The sequence below is a fragment of the Ambystoma mexicanum genome, chromosome 2p (genome assembly GCF_040938575.1).
Source record: "Ambystoma mexicanum isolate Mex_15411 chromosome 2p, UKY_AmexF1_1, whole genome shotgun sequence".
Classification (NCBI taxonomy): domain Eukaryota; kingdom Metazoa; phylum Chordata; class Amphibia; order Caudata; family Ambystomatidae; genus Ambystoma; species Ambystoma mexicanum.
In genome coordinates, this window is record NC_090923.1 from 450,114,157 (window position 1) to 450,140,509 (window position 26,353).

Genomic DNA, 26,353 nt, shown 5'->3' on the forward strand with positions numbered 1-26,353 from the left:
GGCAATGAATGATAACGATGTTGGCTGTTTAAGATAGAGCCAGTAAAAATTGTTTTGAAAGAATGAATTACATTACCACTCATTCCACAATATAAGATCTCGGTAGAAGGGGAAAAAGCATTGAAATGCATGGTTTCTGATTACATTAAACAAAACTTAATTGAAGAGATTTCAGGTAGCACTTGCAATAGTCCAATTCTCCCAGTTTATAAGAAAGGAGGCAATGATATACCGTATCATTTCATAATTGACCTCCGCGGATTGAATAAAGTAGTTGATCCCCAATTTCCATTAGTCCCAGATGTGACTACCATTTTAACTATGATTCCACCATCTGCATCATATTTTAGTGTTATAGACTTGGAAAATGAGTTTTTCAGCATTCCAGTACATCCAGATAGCAGATATTCATTTGCTTTTACTCTAGGAGGACGTTCATTTACGTTCACACAAATTCCACAAGGCTACACTGAAAGCCTGAGTATTTATAGTAGAGCATTAAAAGAACAACTAGACATGCTAGAGCTTCCAACAGGTTGTGTATTGTTACAGTACATTGATGACATACTAATGGCTGCAGACACAGAAGAAATTTGCAAAGAGAGTACTGTTACCTTGTTGACACATTTCATTGAAAAAATTCCAGTAGTGTCAAAAGGAAGCGGCCTATTTGGGCTACATCCTTTCGAAGGAGGGAAGAAGACTGACACCAGAAAGGATAGAAAACTTCCTTGGCATGCCTATTTCAAAAACAGAAAAGGAAGTCAGAGCTATAATAGGCATGGCTTCATATTATAGGCAGTGGATTGCAAACTTTGCCATGATTGTGAAACCAATGGTGGCATTGACAAAGAAGGATGTTGTTCTGTCTTTGCCATGGAGCATGAAATGCCAAGAAGTATTTGATCTGTTCAAAACTGCATTATGCTCAGCTCCAGTTTTGGGCACACCAAATTTGTGCATGAGAAAAATGGTTGTGCTTTGGCTGTCTTGACCCAGGAACAAGAAGGGAGAAATAGACCATGCGGGTATTTTTCTTCTGCGCTGGACCCTGTTGCATGCGCTTTGCTGCGCTGTTTGCGAGCTGTTGCTGTGGCTGCTGCATCAGTAAAACGAACCGAGTGGATGGTTTTGGGTCACGCTTTAACCATAATGGTGCCTCACGCGGTAGACGTTCTTTTAAATAGAACGCAGATGCAAAACTTTACATCAGCCCGGCTGACGAGGTATGAAATAGTTCTATTTGCACCGCATATTCAAATTATGAGGTGTTTCGCTTTGAATCCAGCTGATTTAATGCCCCCTCCCAATGAAAGAACGGGTGAAAAAGAATTCCCCCATGATTGTTTAATGGTTACTGAGAAGGAAACGAAAGGAAGAATTGATCTAACAGATACCCCACAAAAAGATCCAGATGAAGAACTGTTTTGTGACGGTTCTTGTTTCAAATTACCTGATGGTAACATCAACTGCTGCATATGCCATCACAACAGTAAAGAGTATTGTAGAGAGCAAAAGAATCCCATACAATTCAGCACAGGCTGCAGGGATAATAGCATTAACCAGAGCATGTGAAATTTCTGAAAACCTTAATGTAAACATATATACTGACAGTCAGTACGCATTTGGGGTGGTATACAATTTTGGTCGACTTTGGGCCGAGAGGGGTTTTCTGACATCACATGGAACCAAGACCCAACATGGCAATTTGATAGTAAGATTGTTGTCTGCTCTTACACTTCCTAAACGAGTAGCAATAATGAAATGCGAAGCGCATAAAACAATAACATGCAACGTTGGAAGAGGAAACGTATTTGCAGACAAAATTGCAAAACAAACTGCCACTGATTTATATACAAGAATGTGTATTGAGAGGTCGAAAGAGGTACCCTGCATGGTAGAAAATGGAATTGCCACAGTTAAAGAGATGCAAACAGAAGCAACTGCAGACTAAATAAAAGCTTGGTCTGAGGTTACAGTGGAATTAGACATAGAGGGTTGCTGAGTGGCAAAACGAGTAAAAAATGGATGTTGCCCAATGCCTATGTAACAGCGATGGTCACTATGGTCCACAGCCCCACACACATATGTGCTAAGAAAATGATTCAGCATCTAGACACAGTATGGCAGAATCTGCACATTAGAAAAACTGCTGACGGATTAGTGCAGAACTCCATGACCTGTTTGCAACATAACATTGGAAAAGGAACCATGACACCAGTAGGTAGTTTTGGCCCCCACTCTATGCCATTTGAAGTGAATCATTTTAACTTCATAGAAATGGAAAGGTGTCAAAGTTTCAAGTACGTCCTTGTAGTGGTCTGTGCATTTAGCAAGTGGGTGGAGGCCTATCCGCTTAAAGATTGCACAGCAATAAGCACAGCGAAAGTGATGCTAAAAGAGTACTTTTCGCGTTTTGGCCTGCCACGTGTCATATGGTCAGATAACGGACCGCATTTTATTGCAGCCGTGATACTACAGATTTGTACAGGCCTCCAGATTGATATAAGATTCCACTCGGCCAGACACCCGATGAGTGCCAGTCTTGTGGAACGCCAGAACGGTATTTTGAAGAATAAACTTAGCAAAATATGCTCAGGGAGTCAGTTGAAGTGGCCTGATGCGTTGCCATTAGCTTTGTAATGTATGAGAATGTCTGAGCAGGCAAGGACTGGACTCTCCCCATACGAGATCGTAATGGGGAGACTAGCAAATGTTTGGAGTGTCCCGCAGCCTTAGTGTCTAAGTGAGATCGAATACCCCTTGCTCAGCACTTATTGTAAACTGTTAACTCAGAACTTGCGTTTGATTCATCAGCAGGTGCAGGAGGCTCTTCCTGTCAGATGTACCAGCCCAGGGCATTGTCTGCAGCCAGGAGATTGGGTGCTGACGAAAAATCTTGAGCGAAAATCTTCACTTGCACCGAGGTGGAAGGACCCCTATCAGGTCCTCCTGGCAACACAGACTGCGGTCCGAGTGGATGGTCGAAAGGCGTGGATTCATGCTACGCACACAAAAAGAATCCCATTCCCTTTCAAAGAGCTGCCTGATCTGAACGCCAAAAGAGAAACAGCTACACTCGATCACAAAGACACCATTACCAGTTCTCTGCCAGAAGTGCTTCCTAAGCCTGAGAGGGCCTGGGAAGATTGCAACAAGGATAAAAGGCCAAAGGTGTCTCAGCCCTGCCCAACTACTGCCGTATCATCACTCATTGCATCACAGGGTGACACTGAGCCTGCCTCTGTAAATGAAAATGCATTATTCATCGATCACACAGTACCTGGAGCGATAAGATACAATCTATGTTCTCAAAACCGGAAGTGATCTGACCTACGTGTTTGTTTTGCCTCTGTTCCCAACATGGATGAATTGGGAATCGGAGGCCTAGGGAAGGGGAGTGTATGAGCTGGATCAATCTGCATCAAATTGAAAGCTCTGAAACGCGGCTTCCCGGTGCTACCTTTGAAGAAGTGACCAATGTCATCGTCCCGTGGGAACAAGTGGGGCGCATATGGTACCAACACAATTGATGCTTGCTCTGATGTTTTTGGTGCACTGTGCAGAATCACATAAGCTTGCTACTCATTTAACAAGCAGGCTAACCAGAACTGGCCTGAATGTTTTGCTGCTATTTGAATGCTTTGCTGTCCAACGTGTGCTGCTGTGAAGAAATTCTTTGTGACGAAAATTGCCGAGATAAACATTGCAGACAATGCCTATACTTACTCCTGCTCCCTCCTGCACCAACGCTGATGATATTATACAGATAGAGACTAAAAGAATACCTAGTAGAATTTGCTGTAGGAAAGATATGTTAATTATTATGACACTACTTTGCATCTTGATTACACTGGTCCCAATATTTTGGTATTTGGAAACTGTGCATCCCTTAAGCTCGTCTTTGCCTGCTACGAATGCTCCTGCCACAAACAGTCTGGTACATGTGCTCTCTTATACTCTTCCTACATTCGAAGTGAGACACAGAAGAGGGTACGATAACAACACATTGCTTTTGATTATGAATATGACTCACACTATATGACTCACAACTGAATTGTTGGGTCTGCTCCCATTTATCCCAGCATGGGGGAAAAGGAATGGGTTGGTACGTGCAGCCATTACCGCTCAATACGGCATGTTATGCATCATTGAGTGCACTATTTTTTGGTAAATGGAATAAAAGTGATACTGGTCAATTGGATGGAACAAACATGGATGAGTTCGAAATAGTGGTAATGGAACCAGTGGGTTGTTCCATATTTAACAGGGCAAAAATAATAAAACCGGTGGTAAAAACCAGTAGATAGACTCTTTGTGCCTTATAAATCATCTGTAATAACTTTCCACATGAATCCAGTAGGGAATAAGGATGTTGTGCCTCCCTCCTATACTATCAATTACAGTCCACGTACTGTCCCATTTTGCTTATCGAAAAGGGGTTCCTATTCAGTAGGAACATTCACTAGATGCATGAATATTGCAGTACTTGAGAAAGAAGAAGAACCAATATATCTAGGTGATCCCGTTTATTTTATATGTGGAGAACAGGCTTATCTCTGGTTACCTAGAAATTGGGGAGGGACCTGTTACTTAGGGATCCTTTTCCCCGGTGTATTCCTTTCCAAAACTTCAGACATATCCAAACTATCCAGATCTATGCCACGGCGGGATGATACAGGTCTAATTGCAGAGAACATAGCAAAATCATTCATACCATTCTGGTGGCAAGCAATAAATTCATGGAATATAAGAAAACTGTCCAGGGTGTTAGAAAAAATGATAAATGGAACTACTGATATATTATATAATATGACAATAGAAGAGAAAGCAGTTAGATTAATGACACTTCGGAATAGAATGGCTCTAGATATAATTTTCGTGGATGTGTGTGCAAATGTGCAAAATCGTGGGGTCAGCGTGCTGTGTATTTGTAAGTGACTCCTCCCCTACGATTTTAGAAGCAATCAAGAAATTGCACATCCTGAGTTCTGACATTCATACCCCGACAGGTGGTTGGAATCTGAATATAAGCACATGGTTTTGGGAACTGCTGCGTTCATGAGGATGGAAACTAATTGCAATTTTAGTAACATTACTGGGAATCCTCATGTTTGGCTGTTGTTGCATACACTGCCTGCCAATCTTTTGCTCTGAAATTACAAATGAATGTGTACATGCGATGACGGAGGAACGGACTCCCATGTTGAATAAGGGTGTAAATGACGAAACAGAAACAATGAAGGAATTCATGTCAATTAATATTGAAGATGACGATTACAGTAGCATGCACAGTTCAGATATGGATACATGGTCAGATGAACATGAGATGTATGGATGATGCGCTTGGCTTACGGCCAAAAGGAGTATATTATGTTGGCTGAAAACCAAGCGCATCATATGACCAAAACCGCGAACACAGAAGCGTCAATAAAACCACAAGGCGTCCATCTTGGGTAACATTCGCCATTTGCTTTTTGCTTTTCTGTCAAATGCTTTGCAAAACGTATTATATTCCGAAAAGCTCATACACAGTACGAGGCCACAGCTTGCAAGTTGAAAGATCAGCCCAGACAGGAATGCCAAACAGTACAGAAATACATTGTTTTCCTCCCTCACTAAGTCCTTTAAAGCAAGCAGAACCGCATTTAATCAACGGCTCAGGTGCCGGCCTGTCTCACTAAAGCTGTAGAAATAGTCAGTTAAAGCATGAATTATACTTTTCTAGCGGTCTTCCTTCGCGGATCTTCCTTAGAACAGGCTGACCCCTAGTTCATGAATAGAAATTAGTGGATAGGTGCTTTGGAATGTGTCTCTCTCGCGAACACGATATCCTCTATGAACAAGTGCTTTATGTTCTTTATAACAAAGAACTATGTCTGCAACTGTTGGTAAGTATACTAGATTGATTGAGTAAGAAACTTGTCATAATGTGTCATATTTGTCATAATTGTCAATCACCGAACCCTAGCTGAAGAAGATACATTATGGGCGGTTCTGATGTGCCCTGAAGGCTGTTTTTTTGTATATATGTAACTGTTTGTATGATGGTCGCTCTCTTGCATCTCACGAGGTCTGGGTGACGCACGTTGCGAAACGTTAGACCCAGTCGGCCGACTGAGTATATTTTGCAATAAACCATAGTACTTGGAAAGTCGAACCTTGTGTCTGTCGTATCACTGGTATATGGTGATTGTGCCCTAGTCTCCATATGCGGAGGGTCTTCAGGGCCTAGCATCATTATTGTTGTACAGATCTACCAAGGTTTTGCGTCTCAAATTACATAGCAGAAAATGATGTAACTTCAATACTTTAAGGGATGGGAAAAGGCTTGTATGTTTTCCTAAAATCGATTGTGCAACCAATGTCATGAGCAACGTTGCATGACAGGTTGAAAAGGAGAGCTGCGCAGAGGAGACTAATGGTTTTGATGTCCCATGACACTATGAACAACATAAGTAGTCATGTAATTACAGTGTTATCTATGTTGCAGAGTATGCAGGAAGTGTACTCTATGCAAGGAGAAGTGTGGGGAAAATAAAAAAAACACACAAAAAAGAGGAAATCTGAAGCTAAGAGAGAAGCCTGAAGATGAGAGCAGCAAATAGAGATTGTAGATTGAGTAGAAAAACTGAGCCTTCAGCTGCCTGGAGAACTCCACGATCTCACGTTTTCAGCAGACAAGTGCAGGAGTTGTCTTCCAGGGTGCAGACAGTGGGCTCTACTCCATCTGCTCTAGTAGGGAGTCTGCAGGTTTGGTTTAGCTGTTAAGTAGGGAACACCAAGATTAGATATCCTTGAGGAAGTCATTGGACAACCATGTGGGCCAGGCAGAGAACCTTGACATCTGACCACAGTTTAAATGGAAGCCAATGCAGTGATCTACTGCCTAGGAAAATATGGTGATGTTTTTAAGGCATACTGCATGGTTTGGGTCATTCTGAAGTTTGCTTAGTTTCTTACCTGGAAGTTTGACATGGTCAAGGCAGCACATTATTACCAAAAGAACATACGTATATAATCTGAGAATGGATAGATACGTGTCAAAGGAGATGGCAGAGATCAATTTATTAGAAGGTTTATCTTAGTCATGGTTTGTAACATGGACATCAGCACTAGAGAAGAGCACTTGAAATCAATTTTTATCTCGTTTTCCATTAATCATTCAGTGTTTCTGCACCTCTTTAAACTATCCAATGCGTCAGCCGATGTCTCCAGATGAGATTTTAAAGTATGAGTATTTAATTCCCTACTTTTTGAAGTTGGAAGTAAAGTGCTTTTTTGGAGCATGCAATAGAAATACAAATAGGGTTATGTTTGGGCAATGGAAGTATATTTTAGGCAGGTAAAACTTGTTTCAACTTTGAAAACAGATTTCTTTCTTTAAAGTTCTTGTTCATATCAAGAAGTAATAAAAGTAGCGTCCCTTGCTGGGCCACTATTGTGCTGGCACCACAGACCCAAACGAATGAAAGAGCTGTGTGGATGAAGCTGTGGAGCAGGCTTCCATGAATGTGGCCATCATTTTCGACTTTTTGTTAGAAGATTTTTACTCCCGATTTTTTTTGGTCACAATATTTGCCTGTTTGAAGGGAGTAAAGGCGGCTGGTTTGCTGCTCCCCGGTAGGGCTGTTTCCCCTTATTCTGCACCCGTTCCATGTTTCTTGCAACTCTAGTATCACATATTTTTTATTTAAGTTCCAGGTCGCTCTTCCCTCTCTATGCTCACGAAGGAGAAAAGGAGATGCAATCAAACAAGATCATGCACGAGACAAATAGAAAATTGACTAATTGATGGAATATGACATGAAGCAGAAGCATTCATGTTATTACACATTTCATTGCTAAACATGGTGATTCGTGATATATCAAGTTATATCCTTCCCATTTAAAGCTTGCTATTGTTTTAGCAGCATGAGTTCTGGAAATCAGTACCATGCACCCTCCCTGCACGCATGTCAACCTTAACATTACATATTGCAAGAGGAACATATTCTGCATGTTCTTCAAGTTTACAAAAAGGATAATCAGTGTCTATGATACTTTGCCCATATACTGGAAGAAACGAATGCTCTGGATGTCATCCCACAGATTATATCCCCATTGCACATGGTTTTTCTAATTCCAGGGCCTTAATTCTATAAAGTTGCAATCACAATGACACAAAATGTACATCTGTTTATATCAAATGTATTAAAAAAACAATGTTTGTGCTTACTGTCATCAATAACACATAGAAATTGAACTTTGGGAGTGCAATTAGTGCATATATAAATATTTGCTTCTTTTTGGCGAGCAGCCCAATGTTGGTTTACTAGTTATATTGTCTTAACAGTTGGTGACATTTATTCTTAAATGTTTGGCTTTCATTATTTGAAACCTATTTTCAAACTGTCTGCATAAATCTAACTTCATGGTGTGTTGATTAAAACCTCTAATTAAAATGTTTAATTTCTATTGTGCCCTGTGATTTGCTGAAGTGAGGGGAAAAAAGGTCTTCACAAACAACTTCTGTCCTTACAATTATAGAAACTGCCATTCCTGGTCAACTTGGGCTATATTTAAGTTTGTTTTCCATGCTCATAAAGACCGGATTTACTGACACAAATTGAATTTGTTTCATCTTGGGTCTAAAAAATGTTAACAATGGAAGGGTTTGGGTGGGATAACAAGAACCATACTGGATAGACCGCCAAGATTCCCTCAAACCAGGGGGGATAAATGAAGAGATTAACTTTCTGTGTTTTTTGTAAAGAAGAGAGTTATGGACACAAACTATTAGAAATGTTTCTGGTCATTTTCTTGAGTTTCTTGATTTCCTTGAGGTTTATTTACATTTAATCTTGAATACCTCTTTAGTATCTTCATGAAGAACTTTATGGATGAGACAATTAATAAGAACAAATTATAAGGCTGATACCTCTGTGCTAATTATTCTCATTTAATATCTCGATCATGACCAAGATTTGGAATCTTTAAACGTGTTTACAAAGGTGTTTTTACAGACACAATGGGGCCCAGTATTTGGAACATGTACATGAGGGTAAAATGAATACGTCCCATAGGGAGATACCTCCAAGGAGGTTCTCTGCTGTGGGACGTAAGGCAGTGTTTCCGCAGTGCCTAATCATCTATACCCGACATACATTATGAATAACATGTCGTAAATTGCGCCACACAGGGCAACAGGAACACACATCAACCATTAGTACAGACAATGCACCCTTTTCTGTTCGTATACAGATGGGTACTTTTTTGAAATAGTATGTTACCACTCTTGCATTACATGAGAGAGATTGCGCTCCAGTGCTCTCAATTTGGTTTATGAGAGTCACGGCATCTCTGATGGGAAACGTATATATGAATAAAAAGAGTGCTTTAATTACATTGGCATGAGATATGTATTAGAAATATATTGAGACACTATCATATGGCCTAAATGCGCACGTGCAAAAGCGTCGCACTATCGTACTGTGCTAGTGCGCACGCATACTAGTGAGATGGATTGTTTTCTTATAAACTATGGGTTCCAATATTACAATTAGAGTTCTTTAATTAAACTTAGAGTCATCGGTAAGAACCGCTCATCTTTAGATAAAGAGACGTTATAACCTTAGATTTATAGAAACACGTAACATGTTTAACCATCAACGCTGCAACCGCGCATGTGCAAAAAGATCAGTGCATAAAATGGTGCTCACTCGAGTCGGCAGCTCCTTTGAAGCTGTTACTCTGCATTCAGCTAAGAGCATAGGTGGAGGTAAGCGCGCACTGAGCACGGTCAACTACAATGAGATAGTCACAGTATGCTAATGCTAATGATAGTATTCTGCAATCCCAACATTTAGGTAAGACCACGTACCTTTAACACATCGGCTACATTGTGTGATGAGTAGTGAATGCTGCAGAGACATTGAATCATAATCCCTTCCTTTTGATTCTAATAGTGATACAGATCATTGAACACCCAATATCACAGGTATGGACATGACAAGCACAAGTAAGCTTTGATGATGAATATTATTGCGTTGCTATGAGCAGTAGGAGAGACACTGACTTGTGTATTTTTTTAAGTTTTTACAAATATCCCATGAACCACCTTTTGGTTGGGTATGTGAAATGTATAATTTGTTTGTTACTTTTGAAATGATTCTCTCCAAAAATGTGCTATGTTATGTGATATACTTGTATTTACATTTATATGGTCAATGAATTGGTTGGATTAACGTGGATGTTGTGACAGGTTGATATTAGATAACTTACATTCAGTGCCGAGGAGCCCTGAAGATGGACACTGTCCGAAATGCATTGGCAATGAGAAATGGGCACTGATTGGTCAGGCATAATTGCTAATAAGCACCATAATAAAATACAACAATATACATTGAGCCCTACCTTGCTTGAATTGGAATTGTGTGTTGGAGTAAATTGAACACAAAACTGACTTGGAAAGAACTGAATATCAATATATACCCCAGAAGGAGTATTAAGAGCAAGCACACTCAGGAACGGAAGGTTCTCTGTCCCTATTTTTTCGTCTAAAAAATGTTAAGCCTTTGCAATCTTTTTGAAGCTTTCCTGTGGCAAATTATCCTTTTTGTTCCTTTGTGAAAATACATTGTATGGCTAGTGATCATGTTTCTGTCTTGGAAAATACAATTACAATGGGTGTCCAAAAGGGCAATAGTCTAAATAAAATAGACTAGGGGATCATGCCAAACACACAAGATCATATTAGTTTGAAATACGTTACTTAAGTTTAATGAGAAAAGTGCTCCTTTATGCATCTGTACTCTTGTATACATCTGTAAAGTGCTTGTTATGTATCTGTCTTGTTGTATATCAGTGTAAAGCGTGTCATTGCTTCTCAAAGCTAGGTTTACGCTAATCATAATAAAGATAATAATAATAATAATCATAATGAGAAATGACTTACCAATTAGAATGAAGAATTGCTTCCCTGAATCCATAAGAAACCCTGAAGGATATGAATGGAATACATTAATGTACACTGCACACATGTGGGATTACCAAACATATAAATCCACAAAAACGGTTATCGTATGTTAGCATTTTATGGCGAGTGAATTTAACCGGAAAATGGCCTCCTGGCATAACGGATTACAGTTAGAATTTTTTGTGAGGGACCAGCCCAATTTACTTTGGACATGAAGCTGGTCTGCACGAGCATTCTAGAGATATTAAGATACTGGCTTTTCCAGAGAGACAGTGAATGGCAATCCAGGGCTCTGGTGTGAGATGACAGACAGCACTCCCACCAAGACCAGCCGTGTTCACCCATGGGATCATCAAAACATGTCTGACAGTATCTTTGTGCCTATGGTTGCTTAGGAGTAAACAGACACCATCCTGATGTAGACAAAAATGATGCGCAATATTGGCATGGTATTTAGAAAATCTACTTTTAGGTATATCATACACAGTAGCACCCACATTTTCTTTAGTTTTGTGTATAACCTGAAAACCAATAATCTTACATCAGAGCTGATGTTATATACACAGTGTTGCTATCATCTCAAAATCCTTACCAGTTAAATGCAGTATCACTGTTCAAAAGAATTTGCATACTTGAAACAGCGAAATTATTTAAAACTTATGCCATAATTAAAATAGCTATTTGTGTGCTGTATCACACCTTTACCATTATCCGATAAACTGAATGATCAAAAACAGTTACAAATATATTTGTTCATTTTTTGAATTAACACATTTGCATTGTGTACTTCTTTTGACAACAAACAGATTTTTGTCAAAATGTGTACACGATCACATATGGGTAACTGGACAGTCCATGCCTGGGCACCTTAGACTAGTACAATAGTAGCAGTAGCAGGTGCATTAACCAAGTGTAATAGGGACGTAATGGCACTGACAAGACATGATCAATCTGTCAGGGTGATTTTCCGGGGGTCGGCAGGGCCGTCCATGGACCGCCGGGGTTGGGGAGGCCCCAACTCCTCCCGCGTCCCCAAGGAGTACGAGACACACACAAGAGCAAGAGAGTTACTGCTGTTTATTGCACAAACAGACAGGGATTGCTTCTGGGATCACAGGTAGCTCGTGAACAACTCAGCAAGAGTGGGCTCGCAGGCCCTTTTTCTATCTGAATGAGGCCACATCGTGCATCACCTGGGGAATGTCCCCCAAAACCTAACGCCATCTCGGGTTGGCTCTCCCAGTGGTATGGTCAGTATAGGTACATATAGAAAGGTTAGTTACTGGTAGAGAAGGGGTCAGGTGGTACGCTTGGGTTGTCCCTAAAATGTGCTACACAGAAATAGTTACATAGATAGGGTTAGTGACTGTGAGTTGTAATGTCATCAGTGGTTAGCCCCTCGTGTCCCGAATGGTTTGTCCGCAAGCCCCCAAGCCTGGGACCATCATCGTTCCCAGCTCGAGGTGTACCTGGTGTTAGAAACAATGTATGACTATGTGTCGGTGGTGGACAATGGACAGGTCTGCCATTTGCTGCAGGAGCGCTCCTTTCTCACCGTTGTCAGTGTCCAATTTGTCACTTCATTATTGCAGTTTGTGTCCCAAACGTGAGACCCCAGAGTTTTCCTGGTCCTTGGAACTTGGCATCGCATCAGGTCGGCCTGGTCACGTGTTGCGAGACCATGGCTGGAGCAGAATTACAGGGATTTGATTTGTATTTCAGCTCTGAGGAGCGTTTAGCAATAGTAGGTGTAACCTTGACGCAGTAAGAGCAGCGTGCAAGTTGCAAATTCGTGGCCTTGGCTGTGAGGCCCGCGTCAGGGTTTGTTCTGCATGATCAGCATCTTGCAGCTCCGTCTGAGCCGTTCTGGGCCTGGGACTCTGGTTTTGCGGCCTACTGTGGCGCTGAGGCCTACTCTGGCCTAGTCTATGGTTGGCGGCGTATGGTTCATAACACGGAGATCGCGAGGGGCGACAGGGATTCATATGCATTAGTCGGTATACAGGGTTACATCTTCATGGGTTTAGTGGCGGGAACCGTCTGCAAGCATGTACACAAGCTCTTCTGGAGTCATGCGTTTCTGCGTTGCTGTAGTTGGCCTATGTGAAAAATAACAATGATGCATGTGTGAGTGTAAATGGTCCTCTACGTTATAGCATTGAGTATGTTCTGCATTTGGATTGATGTATGTATGGAAAATGTGCTTGATGGCACGAGTGTTTTTGTCCGCCGGCTATGTCGTCATGGCATCTCTAACGATGGCAGTGTTTTGTGGTTGCTGTCTATTTGAGTTGATCCACACGATTGGTATCAACTCCATCTGAGGCTCCAGCATGCGGTTTGATTGACGGCAGCTTCCCTGGATGTGTGGGGCGTGGCCACAGTGGATCTTGACATCTGGGGCGGCCGTGAGCGGATCGAATTCCTCCCGCGGTGGGTGCTTGGGTCGTGACGTTCTAGGCCATGGTCTGGATGAGAATCGGGCGAAGGGATCGTCCCATTTTCCCCTCTTCAAATCCATACAGGGAACGTCTTTCGATGTAACATGAAGACTAAACGGCCTCCATCTTCATCATCAAACTACGATTCATGCAATTAGAAAGCACTAAGAATACCAGTTCAACACTCTCAAGATAGTATCAGAAATACATGTAGCATTGTGGATAGATAGATAAATATTAAGTGCAAACCTATCACCAGATAAACCAGTTTCAAGGTGCTACATAAATACAAAAAACAACCATAAACATTACAGTTACTCAAAATTTAAGACACATAAAAACGATACAGGTGCTGGACAATGTCCACAGTTTTCCATCTGTCCTAAAATATAAGAGAAAAAAAAAGAGGAGGACAAGTGCTTTTTTAATCTAGCCTAAAACCTTGCACAGTATAGCTGTTTCAAAATGAAATTGGAAAATCATTCCAAAGTAGGCAGCCCAGAGTACCAATCATGTTTATCTCCGAAGACTTTATTAGTAAATTTAGTCACCTGCAATCTAAGTACTTGAGCAGGAACGTAAGGCGTTACACACATGGACAGGTCTTTAGGCGCACATCCCTGTGTGATTTTCCAAATCACTGTTAGGACTCTGATTTGAATTAGGTCCTTAAGCTTCGGCCAGCATAACAGGGCACAGGCTTCAGAGATATGCTCGTACATTTTGAGCCCATAGATTTTGGACAGCCTGGAGCTGGACTATGCATTCTTTGCAATACCCAGATAAATAGTTGCATAGTTCTGGATTCTAGATAGAACCACTGCTTGAACTACGGCCTTTCTTTGGTTGGAATCTAAAAATAGCCTCATCTACTAATATTATACAGGTGAACATGGGCACTCTACACTACGGAATCCACCTCAGGGGTTTACTGTCAATCTACACGCCCACGCTTCTGACTACCTCTACTGGGACAGGCAGTGTATTTAACCTGGAAGGGCACATGAATGGCAGGGGAATCTCCTCCTGACTGCTTACCAGTAGTCAGCTCTAGAATGGACTAGAGGTTTCTAGAAAGGCTTTTCTAATTTCTGCCCCCATTCCTCCCTTGCCTCTGCTGGGCTTGTGGAACATCTAACACAACTCTGCTCAACGTTTCTTGCAGAAGGAGAGAATAAAGAATGAGTCTTTTTATGGCATACGATGATTCATGCACATTCCATGGAAAAGTATAAAACATCTGCATGAACTTCATCGAGTGAATCTTATTTTCCACCTATTTTAAGCTTGTTCTTTTGAGGCCAACTGACAGGCGAAACACTAAATCGAAATAAGAAAAATAAATGAATATATAGTACCCAGTTGAAAGCGACAGATCACAAGGAAAGCATTGGCATTGTATACCATGTCAGAAAAGAACCCAGGAAAAAATGCATACCGTCAGGCAAGAACCAAGCAAAAACTGCATACTGTTAGGAAAGAACCAATCAAAAACGGTATACCATCAAGCAAGAACAAAGCAAAAACTGTATACCATCAGTCAAGAACCAAGCAAACACTGTATTCCCGCACGAAAGAACAAAGCAAAAACTATATACCATCAGGCAAGAACCAAGCAAACACTGTATTCCCTTAGGAAATAACCAAGCAAAAACTGTATACCATAAGGCAAGATCCAAGCAACAACTGTATTCCCTCAGGAAGGAACCAAGCAAAACTGTATGCCAAGCAAAAACTGTATTCCCTCAGGAAAGAACTAAGCAAAAACTGTATTCCCTCAGGAAAGAACCAAGCTAAAACTGTGTAACACCAGGCAAGAACCAAGCAAACACTGTATTCCCTCAGGAAAGAAGAAAGCAAAAACTATATACCATCAGGCAAGAACCGAGCAAACATTGTATTCCCTCAGGAAAGAACCAAGCAAAAACTGTATACCATAAGGCAAGATCCAAGCAAACACTGTATTCCCTCAGGAAAGAACCAAGCAAAACTGTATACCGTCAGGGAAAAACCAAGCAACAACTGTATATCATCAGGCAAGAACCAAGCAAACACTGTATTCCCTCAGGAAAGAACTAAGCAAAACTGTATACCGTCAGGCAAGGACCAAGAAACAACTATATTCCCGCAGGAAGGAATCAAGCAAAACTGTATACCAAGCAAAAACTGTATTCCTTCAGGAAAGAACCAAGCAAACACTTTATTCCCTGAGGAAAGAATCAAGCAAAAACTGTATTCCCTCAGGAAAGAACCAAGCAAAAACTGTATACCATAAGGCAAGATCCAAGCAAACACTCTATTCTCTCAGGAAACAACCAAGCAAAATGGTATACCGTCAGGCAAGAACCAAGCAACAACTATATAACATCAGGCAAGAACCAAGCAAACACTGTAGTCCCTCAGGAAAGAACCAAGCAAAACGGTATACCGTCAGGCAAGGACCAAGCAACAAATGTATTCCCTCAGGAAGGAACCAAGCAAAACTGTATACCAAGCAAAAACTGTTTTCCTTCAGGAAAGAAACAAGCAAAAACTGTATTCCCTCAGGAAAGAACCAAGTAAAACTGTATACCCCCAGGCTATAACCAAGCAAAAACTATATACCATCAGGCAAGAACCAGCAAACACTATATTCCCTCAGGAATGTACCTAGCAAAAACTGTATTCCACTCATAGGAAACAGTTATGAAAATCGTTCAGAGAGCTGGCCAGTGGTAAGGGGTCAAAGGCATAGTGCAGTAAGTGAGCGTTCTGCACTCACTGGAGGCTCATGGTGAGAGGTTGCTATTTAGAGTTGCCAAGTGAGAGGGTATATAATATTGAGAGCGAAGAGTTCTGCTGCCAAACAGTTTGGGTCTCCTCTGACAGCTAGCCGGTTACCCATTTACTAGGACCCAACTAGGAAGCTACGTCTGTTGGGACAGCTTATGGCCTTGAGTGACCACTGCATTCTGTGAGATGTGGTCATGCCTTTTAATGAATTGTGCCGCATATTTTGCTCACTTTGAAGTTTATTCAGGGCTTTTGCTGGGAGCCTTATATACCTGGCAATACAGTAGTTGAGGCAGAGCATCAGCTCTGCAAGGTTCAGTGCTACCCTGCATGGCGGGTGCACACAGTGGATGGCCTGTGTCTGGACATGCCAGTAGTTGTGACAGATGGTAGCTTTGCATACAAATCTGTGTACTACAGCGGCAGTCTGTAATTTTTGTTTAAGGAGCGGGGAGTTAATCACTTCAATAGGGTGCCAATCCGAAAGCATCAACACCCCGCTGTTATTAAATATGCCCCGTTCCCGCACTGGAAAGCCAGGAGCGAGCACAAGCAAGGGGCACATTTAATTTCAATAGGGCACCTGCCGCAACCTCTCCCACCACACCAGCTCAGGGGTGCCTTGAAAGACTCCCTCAAACTGGCATGGCGGGAGGCTAATGGCGCCCTGAATGGTCGCCCGACCCTAAGGTCCTGCAGGGAGGAAAAATGCTCTTTTGATCACAAAAGAACGTATAATAGAGTGGGTAGAAACTTCCTCTGGCTTGAGCATGAGTTGTAGCTGAGCGTTGCTTGCATAGAGACCATGTTAATCACATGCTGCTCACATGTTTTAATTATAAACAGATTATCATGCGTTTGCAGATCTTTTGATCTCTCTGGGGGTGCCCTTCAATTTCAGCAGCACTGCAGTGATCGGTGGCAAAGCATCCGGAATCCACCTGTTTGCTTTCTTCAATGAGCTAGACGTCACGAGCAAGAGACGTCACGAGCAAGATCTTCATAGAGTTCTCTTATTTCCCACTTGTCAATCGCTCATGCAGGCTCAGACTGCCTATGGGGCAATAAGCCCATGGCCGAACCAGAAACGCAAAATGCTGGTTTGGGGCAGTTTTTTTGGTCAAAGAAGGCAACTTTTTTGACCAATGTGGGCCAGTTTGATGAGGCTAATAGTTTTCAGCAGTGTTGCTGAAAAAAACATTCTTTAAAATGCACAATTTGCATCACATTTTACCAAAAAACTATCCCTTGGATAATATTCAAACAGTGTCACAAAAGTAATGAATAGCCATTTCAACTGTGGGCCACTTTTTCATTGGTGCCCGAGACAATTTAAAGGCCCAGTCCGACCCTGCATGTGAGCTCTTAAGGAGTTAATTCATTTCATGCTAGCAAAGCCACAGATGTTTACAATTTCCCTTAATTGGCTGCCTGTGTTAGAAAGCAAGCGGGATCGGATCGGAGGGATGCGGGTTTGTCTATGTTGCACCTTCTGCGCGAATCGCCTTTCGGGAGCAGCTGGATGCGCCGCGTTGAGCAGAACAAAGTGGCATAAATCCACAGCTACTCTGATACGTTTCAGAAATGTGCTAAAAGTATGCAGCATATGCTCGTCATTTGCATGCACTCAACACAGCATTGTTACTCGCTAAGTAGATGTAGCTAAATGGCAATCTTGCTGAATATACAATTTCAGGGATCTCATGTTTGGGCTATTTTTTTAGAGGCAGACTTCCTTCATATAAACCATTAAAAGGACAGATTCCTTACATGTGGACGATTACATCCATCTCTAATGCATCTGTCACTCTCACAAGTTATTAGATATGTAAGGATTTGCCCAAGTCCTTCTTTAAGGTGTCTTCTTTCTCCAGCAGTTCCTTGATCACTCTGGTCTCCGCTATTAAGTGCGCTATAAAACAATCATTCATCACAAGCAGTCTCTAAGCACGGGACAGCGATTTTGAATCGGCGTTGCTCTGCATTGTGGATCAGGGATTCAGTGCATGTGTGTCGTTAATGCAGCATACCGGGAATTTCACTGCATGCATGCGTTCTATACAGTGGGAACTCTGCCGTGTCTATATTTGCATGTGAGAAATCTGCAACGGTGGTGACGTTGATGCTGTGATGGCAACTAATGCAACCCCCACCACCATTCATTTTGATGGACTGTGGATAGTTTCTACTGGCAGAGTGAAACAGTTAGAAACTAGGGGTAAAACGAATAGATTTAACTATTCGGCCGAATACCGAATAGTTGGACAAGTATTCGCCCAGAGCCAAATATGGAGCCAAATAGTTGCCTTTTTAATAAATAAAGTTATGTAGACGAGAACAACACTTAAAAAAAAATACGTACATCCATTCTTCATAGAATTTTATATTTCTTAATTGTTTATGGAGGTGTTTGTGTAAACCTTGAAAGGTATACATTTTTAGAAAAGAAACAGTTCAATAAAAGCAGTTTGTATTTTTGTGCGCTCATAGGTGTGGCTTGTTGGGAAGGGGCCACGGTACTAAGATGAGCCTGAAAGTATAGTATGCATGTATGCAATCACTGGGAACGGAGACTGGGATGTGAGTACTCATGCTTCCAAATGTTTCATTTGACCCTGCCCATCTTTAGTCTTCTGGCTTCAGCAAGGCACTGAAACACAAAATGAGTGAATACAATAATTAGCAACCTGCTGACTGCTAAAGTGCTACTGCATAGAAACCTTTGAAAGGCTAAATCCACGTTTTCTACTTGTGGCACTGAGTGGGAATGAAGCACTTGAAAAATGATAGTATTTTCTTCCTTTTTCGGGTTGGGTTTGTTTGTAGTTTTTGGGACATGGTAAAAGACACCAGGCAAAAGTACATAGGGAATGCTGAGACGTTCATGGTTCTCAGCTGACCCTATAGGGTAGGAACAGTGCTGATTTTCAGATCTTGCTAATTTCGGTTCCATGTTCTTTCATCGTCAGGCTTTCTCACGCCTGCCTTTTAAACGTGGAAAGAATAACACAAAAGTTAATCAATTTGTTTTTTGGGCGGTGTGCTCACCGTAAACCCCCCTCACCCACCTGTTTTTATCTATTCCCGACACCCTAACCACTTATCTGCCATTTCCCACCCCCCTAAAAAGAATTTGATTAACATTTTCGTTATTCTTTCCACGTTTAAAAGCCAGGCGTTAGAAACCCTGGCGATGAAAGGACGTTGTAGCCTAATTTCCTTATTTGCTTCACTTTTACATCCATTTGGTCCAATGTTTCTAAACAGTATACTTGTATTTTCCCGTCTTTGTTACACAAATATCCGTCTTTTTTGACTCTCCAATGTTGGGAGGATTATTTCATGTCACAGACTGGGGCACGTTGTTAATAAAATATAGCCACGTTCTTTAGAAACAACTGTCACTTTTTTATTCAGTTCACATGGACTCATTTTGGCCACATGAGAGGGTTGGAGGACAGGAATTGTAACTTATGCTTTGATATTACAAGCACATCTCTGACATAGGCGCACTTCCCATTGAGCTGTCTTACCTTCATAACCTTGGCCTGCAGGCTTTATACAGTTCTTAACTGCAGGCACTCAAACTCCAGAGCTATTTTACTCAGGGTTTGGAACTTACAGGGATATCTGCAACAGCTACATTAATCCACTTAATTATATTATTTGGATTGGGAATTGGTGGGTTTGAAAATTATAGCTTTCAGATTTCTCATACAGGTCATCAGCAAATTAATAACCTCTAAAGAAAACATCATTTTCCAATAGCGTCATCATAAACTATGGTTCCAGCTCAAGAGTTTTCAACTGCAAAATACAAGGGATAGATTGAAAATACTGAGGGCCTCATCACGAGTCTGGCGATAACCCTTAAATGCGGTGGTAGAGCTATTACCGCCGCCTTTAAAGGTCTGCCAGATCATGGCCTTGGCGGATTTCCCCCCAGCTCTGAGCAAATTTGCCAATTTTCAGTGCTATTACCGCCGGCGGGAAATCCGCTGCCGGTAACAGCGTGAATTTTCCCCATTGGGCCCAATGGGGAATGAGGAATTCCCAAATGAAACCAAGGAGGAATGGGCACTAACCGTTCCACGAAACCTGTGATCCGGCGCTAATAGCACGGGGGTTTGGCAGTAGGGCTAATAGCGCCAGCGCTAATAGCACAGCATTACCGCCCAACTCGTGATGAGGCCCTGAGAGTTTTCCTTCAGCCCACCCTCCCCAGCAAATCACCAGATGAAAGTCTGTCCAGCACATGAAGGGCAGGCACTTTGGGGGTCATTAAAACTTTTGCGGTGTGGGAAAAGTGCTGGTAAAAGTGCTGTTAATTCCATTACTGAAAATCTTCCTGCCCTGAAAATGTTGTAATGACCCCCAAAGGGCCTGCGTTTCATGTGCTGGACAGACTTTCATCTGGTATTACCTGCACTGGTATTACCAGTACTGATAACACCAGCAATTCCCTCCATCCTTTGGGACTTAATGGAATGGGTATTTACTGGCATATCACGCGGCGGAAACGGTAGGTCAGTTTTCCGGTATCCCGACAGAATTACCAGCGGGATACCGGCAAACCTCTAATGACTCCCTTTGTTTGCACTTCCACACCTCGGCTCTGCATGTACTCAATAAAAAAAGTGACAGCAGCATTCGTTTAATCACCCTTTTAATGGATAAACATGACATGCGTAAATGATTTCAGGCATCCAGTCAAAGCAGTACTTAATGGGCATCATTCCGAGTAGGGCGGTAAGGGTTAACGGTCACCGGTAACGAGACCGGTGCCGTTAAACCCTTACCGTCCTACTAAGAGTTTCCTTTGCGGGTCCTTCCTTAACGCCTGCTTTTAGCAGGCGTTAAGGACGGGACAGGCAAAGGCACTTTAGTGCTAATAACGGTACCGTAATTTACGGTACCGTTATTAGTGCCTTCCCCATTCCCATTGAGCCCTATGGGGGCTCAAATGGGAATGGGGAAGGGCCCTGGTGAATGGGGAATTACCGGTCCCTCCAACCTTGGAATGGACCAGTAATTACTCCATTCACCAGGGCGGAGTCGGAACTATTTTGGAGGCAGCCATGCCGCAAATAGCGGCGTGGTTACCGCCAAAGTCGGAATGAGGCCCAATGCTTTTTTGTAGGGCAAACTACTCGGCTTTGAGTGATAATTAAATATTCGGCCAAAGCCGCATATCTAATTTTCAGCTGGAATTTAGCTGAATACTTACTCAAAGCCAAATTTAGTTACACCCCCCTAGTTAATACTCTACACTCTTATCTGAGTCATAAGATTCACAACACGCAGGCCGCGTTGCGTGGAGTGCTTACACAACTTCAAAGCATTAAATAGTCATTTGCTGACATTTTCAGTGCAAAGACATTTTGTCGACAAGATGTCTATAAACGGCAGACTCCAAATGAGCCTATATTCGAGTGTCCAGTGGTGTAACTGAAGGTCTTAGAACCTGAAATAAGAGGCTTATACCCTGTTTAACACCCTTTTCAATGCCATAGGGGATGTTCAACATTTTAGCAGGTGGAATGGGATTAAGGAATGGATCGCTGTTTCAGGCATCCATTCCTGCTCCACCTGCAAAAATCAAACATATTCATGTCAACATGCACTTTTGATGCTTACGTAATTGTATTGTTAAGGAATGTTCCTTCAGATGCAAAAAGCAGGTGGATTCCATAGGAACGGCCCATTTACATGTTTTACTTTACTAGGTGTAAAAGATAGGTGTAAAAGATGGGTGTTAAGGTGAGTGTGCCCGTTTTAACACTTTTATTTACACTGCAGTACAAATGATGAAAATGGCACAGAGAGCACGCAATTACACTCAAATGCAAGAGTAGGTGGCCTGCTTTATGCGATGTACTAATTTTTCTAAATGAACCCCTGGAAAAAAAGTGCCTCACAGAGGAGAACGTTATTCCCCGAGATATTGCATATGATGCATATGAAAAACTCTGATATTCGATAAGGTACATTTTCCCGAATATCTTGATGTGTGATAACAATTAACCTTAATAATAACAGCAACATTATACAGTCGTTGCTGCCACAGTGGTCGCTTGTTCATAGCACTGTAAAGGATAGTTACGATTTCTCAATGTAATCTATGATTGCAAATTGCACACTGACCCCCAGCTGCGCAGCTGCGCCTACTGCTTGCAATGAAAACAGCTGCAACATTCACAATGGACACTGTTCCAAATAAAGGCATTTTATGTTGGCTGGACAAAAACTGCGGTAGTGGGTACACTGCCCTCTCTTAAACTCCGATTTGCGATATAAAAAATGCACATGTTTAGGAAGGTGTCTGAACATCTGATTAAGAGGGCAATAGGGATATAGTGAATTATTATTTGCCACTTTTAACAAAACTGTTAGATGTTATCTACTGTGAAATAGGCCAAACATGGTTAAAATTCTCTTAATCCCTCTTATGTTCCATGCCAATTAGCAGGGATTCCTTTCGAAAACAGTTATTCAGCTGGCAGAACAAGGCCCTAGTGCAAATGTGATATGTTTCGTGCTTAAGAATCTCCAGTAAACCGGACTATTGCCATGTTTCACTACACACCGTCATGCTTGTACCACTTATCTTAAAACTAGTAACGCACCCAACTACTGTTCAATGCATGCCATTAGCCATGTGACAGTGACTCTGCAGGTACCAGGTTTACTGGTGCAGGCATAACCCAGTAGGTCTAGTTTATTAACCAAAGCTCCTAAAACCTGAGCACAGGAAGGAGGGATATACCCACTTGCCATAGAGTCTACCCAGGGAACCACAAAAGTGACCCTAGTTAACCTTCTCAATAGTACCATGAAGCCTGGCCAAGTCTTGACATTTTATTATGGGTGATGACACTTCCTAAATGAATGTGAAAAATTGCACCATGAAATTTAGAGACCACACTTTGATTAAACAGTATTTATTTCTTTTTCATCAACAGCCACTGTTTCACCAATGGCCTCCAAACCTATTTTCGTGCGTTAAGCCGCAGAGTCACTCAGGCCTCCTGCAATTCTTGCAAAAGTCGGCACAGCCCTAAATCCTCCACCAGGCCATGCCCTGGCATAGTCAATTGCCATTCTGAAGTCTATCAAGGGATACTTCCCCTCTTCTTTCTGCAGTTAAACCCATTATGGTACCCCCTACTTTATACTGACACAGTTCAGCTCAGATGGCACTGATATCCAGAGCCCAAAAAGCCGTCCCTCAAGCCTGAGTGCCCCCGACCTGCATGCATCAATATCCACTTAACCGCAGTCCTGCTCTGGCACACCCCAGTCCTGCAGTCACTGACATGGCTCACTCATGCTGATGACACTAAGCACCAATGATTTCCTCTCTTACGCTGTGATGCCGCTACGCCTGCTGCTCCATTTTGTGTTTCAGCATTGGCTTGCACCTTTTGTAATCATAACGCATGGAGATATCGGAGTTGACACAGTTCAAGGGTACATGAATCAGAGTACCAGCGAGGAAGGAGATAAAGAGAATCCATGGAAGGACAAATGCAGCAGCGTACACAAATACAAGTGCTTCAAAGCAAGCAGAGGCGTTGTTAGGGGGGCAGAGGGGGCTATAGCCCTGGGTATTTTGGTTCTAGCTCCGGACAGAAGCTCATGGGCTACAACCAAAAGGCTAGCTAACCCCGCGTCCCGACAGTCCTGACATTAGCGTAGCCCCAGATCTTTTCCAGACCTACCAACACCCTTCAAAGCAAGACACAATAACAGGAAACCTGCAGGGGTAAAAATAAGCCGCCAAGGCTAGCAATAAGGCAGGCTGAGAGCACAACTAGAGCCAATCAAGCTTAGGCTGCTTTTATATGTTCTGGGAAGGTGTAGATTCTGCATACGCTTGTATTCCATTTAACCCCAACTGCATATGTGGTATAATGAATGAGGCAAGCTGTCAATACAGCAAAAGTGCCTTCAATCCACGAAGCCGTCAACCTGTACGTGTGGTCCATAGCTATGCACTGAGAGGGAGCAGTATATGAAGTTCTAGGATTATGCAGTGCTGTAACATCTATGCATGTTCTTCCAGGAGCAGGACAGGGCGACCACGAGGCAGTAGAAGATGCATCCAAATATGGGGATGAAGGCACAAATCTCCCTTTAGGATTATCAAACCCTAGCCAAGTTACAGCTCCTCCTGATCAGAGATGCGCATGTGTAGATCAATCTGCTCCTCTATGAGCCAATGGACGCCTGCTGCTCTGTAGCAGTTTTTCTTTTCCCCATTACGCTGACGACACACGAGTGATGGTGGACTGGTGGATTGCATTTGCTGCAGTTGATTGCAGAGCCGGAGTGCAGGAAAGAGGATATCCATCATCACTATTTTAATTCCAGAACATAATGGGTAACCACTACCTTTTTTCATGCGCCCATTACCCATCCTCCCCTCCCCCTATGAGCACTCACCATTACCTGCATCCATGCTCCTGATAGGTCTCTAACTCCTGACACTGGTCACCACACCTTCCCACAACCGGCATTCCTATCCTGGTTGATCACTGACTTATCACCTCTCTATCACCCCTTAACAGGCCAGTCCTTTTGGGTCTTTGAACCGTAGGAGTGAAACAAGTGTTTTTGGAAATCCGAAATGATAAAAAATCGATTTAGAAAGACCACTTGGAGATCGCTCTGTGCAATCTTTCTAAATCGAACTGTCATGCCCCTGCCGCACACGAGTGCTCGCAGGAGCTGTCAGGCGTGGCAGGGCCCAAATGAGGAGTTGTGGGAGTCGCAGGTGAGTGGTTTTGTATGTGTGTGTTTATGTTTGTGTGTGTGTCAGTTTCGTATGCCAGTGCGGGGGGGGGGGGGGGGCAAAAAGGGGAAAGTTTGTGACAGGGAGGGGGTAAATGTAACTGTGTGTTTGCGTGTCTGTGTGTATGTGGTGAGGGACTAAGAGGGAATGCTTGGGGGGAGGGAGGCGGGGTGCGGCGTTGGCTGAGGCAAGGGGGTTTGGTGGGTGAAGCCCCTAAATGGATCACTAGACCATCACAAGCCTTATATGTGTGGTCTTGGTGGTTCATTCCAACATAACATGGGGCCTCTAAGTGCATCATGGACCATACTATACCATATGCGCCATATGCAACCTACACAATGGCCATGGGCTACTGCACCCACTTAATATGCATCAAAACCGATGCACAGCCAGGGACCACATTCCTTCGCCGGCATCAGCGCAATAACTCTCGCTACGACGCTGGATTAAGATTCTCTCTTTGCATTATCACGCCGGCAGTGAAGCACCGCTTTACAGCACCCTGCTGTCTGGCCAGGATTCCATAGCGACGTGGCAGCTTTGGACCCCGGCAATACATCTGCGCATGCACAACCCGAGTTAATGAAGTGACTCAGCCCACGCGCATGCGCACCAGCGGCCATCGCCCCATGGTTTCCTTGACAACGTATATACACTTTCATTGTGCGGCTCACTGCGCTCCTGTCCCACCGTCTGTGCGCACTGCCTTCCAAGCGAGAGCCGATTCACCGGTAAGCTCACTACAAGAGATACACCTTGGGTCGTCTTTCCGATCCCTTTGATCCCTTGTTCCATCTAGTCGTCCACACGGGCACTTATTTGCTTTTCTCCTACACGGGAACCACACTACACGTGTATCCCCCACCCTTTGTCCCTACTTTGATTGATTTTTCCTTTCAAGTTCTGTTGCCCCGTTCGTCTATTCAACCTTCACTTGCTGGTTATTTCCGACAGGATGAATCAGCCATCCAGCAGTCCAGAGATGACTTGCGCTACTCAGCGCCTTTTAGTCCAGCATTGAAACCCCGCTGCAATATGCACATAGGCTCAAGTACGCCATCATTTTTTCATTCTTATATTGTGGAATGAAATCTATATTTTCATGTGCAACCATGCTTGTTGAGATTAACTGCTAGTTCCTCCATAGTCGCAGGCGAACTCAGTAAACATCCACTTTGGATTATTTCATGTTTTTCACAGATCTCCATGCATTCACCTAGTTGGAATGCTCTGACTCGCCTCAGGTCTACTTTATTTATTTGCATTTTTAAAGCGCATAGCTGCCCTCGGGGATCGTGGCACTGTTACAAGAAAGTTTACTTGGCATAGGTGAATATCATGTAGACAATGGAAACATGGTTGCAGACATAGCTAAAGTTCAGAGGT

At 42.7% G+C, this 26,353-nt stretch overlaps 1 protein-coding gene across 2 annotated transcripts in view; it reads right to left on the reverse strand.

The window, feature by feature from the left end:
* FRMD4B (FERM domain containing 4B) overlaps positions 1–26,353 on the reverse strand; it is a 1,720,334-nt gene that overhangs the window by 1,467,803 nt on the left and 226,178 nt on the right. The window contains exon 2 of one of the 2 annotated variants that reach the window (XM_069643813.1): positions 10,937–10,978. The exons of the other annotated variant lie outside the window; for it this stretch is intronic. The gene's annotated coding sequence lies outside the window, so the exon portion shown is untranslated. The remainder of the gene's footprint in view (positions 1–10,936; positions 10,979–26,353) is intronic. 2 annotated transcript variants of the gene reach the window in all.